We start from the raw sequence: 1,490 nt of genomic DNA, 5'->3' as shown, positions 1-1,490 counted from the left end.
GGGGGGGGGGGCGTCATCGCTCCTGCCCCGGGCGGGCAGGGGCAGGGCGGGCTCCTGAGGCGCCCCAGAGCCGGGCCCCAGCCAGGATCTAGCACGGCTCCTGCCAGGCTCCAACCGGGTTCCAGCCAGGCTCCTACAGGGCTCCAGACGCTCCAGCCGGGCGGGAGAGGGCAGAGGCCCCCCGTAGGCGCCCCGCGCCGCGCAATAATTCTCCACGGGAGACTATATCACTTCTCCAGCAGGAAGCAGGGGCAGCAGCTGCTCGCGCCACGCTCATGGAAGTCACTGAAAACGACAGGCGCGGGCTGTCTCCCTCTCCCCTCTCTCTCTCTTTCTCTCACTCACTCTACCGAGCTGTCTCTCCCTGAGGCAGGGACTGCCATTCTCCAGAATATCCATCCCTTCAGTGGGCCGCGCCTGCAGTATTCCCCAAAGTAGGAAGACAATGCCGCGTCCTGCTCGTCGCGCGACGAGAGAGGGAGAGAGAGAAAAGAGAGAGCGAGAGAGAGAGAGAGAGAGAGAGGGGGGGGGGGGGGGGCGGTAGCGGTGATGGAGAAAAAGAGTCCACAGTAGAGAGCGGAAATAAAATTCAGGTAAAACGTCCGCCAGCAAGAAAAGAGGGGGCGCCGGCCGAACGGGGGTTCGAGACTAGAAAATAACGATAGGAGAGCGCGGGTGGCATAACGGGCCGAAAGAGAGAGAGAAATAGAGAGCAGAAGAGCAAGCAGACGAACGAACAGATTTTTCGCCCTGCTCCGCCCCTTCCCTCCTCGCGGCCCGTGTGACGCGAAGGAGTATCTCCTCCTCCCCCCTCTTTTCTTTTTCTCATCCCCCCCAAACCGGCTGGCCTATTCAATAGCAATTTCACTGTTATGCCTGGCGAGGCCTCACGACGACGACGACGACGACTCGGGGGACATTCAGATCACAAGCCCAGCGGCCCTGTCTCTGGGCGAGGCGCAAGGACATCGCGAAGCACGGCGGCCGGGCGCATCCAGAGATAGACATGCTCACAAAGAATATCAAGCAGAGCGGCCGTCCCGCTCAGACTCCCAGACAGACACTTTCCCTCCCCTTCTCTCGCTATCGGAGTGTAACGGCAGGACGGGGAGATTAAGAGGGGAGGACCCAAGTATTGGCGTAGCGATGCAAAGCCCCCGCCCCTCCTCCTCCCGCCCAAGGGCATGCTCCCCCTGGGATTGTCTTTATAAACGCTTTTAATTTTCCTTGCTCTCTCTCCCTCTCTCCCCCTGTATACATTTTTTTCTTGTTCTTCACTTGGAGCGACGCGCCGTGTTTTAAAGTGTGTAATCCTGCGTGATTTCCCTGCTTTTAAAGCGCGGCAAATAGCGCGCGAAAATTGCATTGAGAGGCAAATGCTTTTCGGAATCGTGCCCCCCCTCCCCCAACCCCTATATTCACCAATCATCCAACATACCGGTCCAGCCGGCCCCAACGACGCGCTCGCGCTGTCGCTGCACTTTGTGAAA

The sequence above is a fragment of the Frankliniella occidentalis genome, unplaced genomic scaffold (assembly GCF_000697945.3).
Source record: "Frankliniella occidentalis isolate FOCC.00 unplaced genomic scaffold, Focc_3.1 Scaffold72, whole genome shotgun sequence".
In the NCBI taxonomy this organism is placed as follows: Eukaryota; Metazoa; Arthropoda; class Insecta; order Thysanoptera; family Thripidae; genus Frankliniella; species Frankliniella occidentalis.
The sequence above is the reverse complement of the archived record's forward strand: the minus strand, read 5'-3'. Positions refer to the sequence as shown.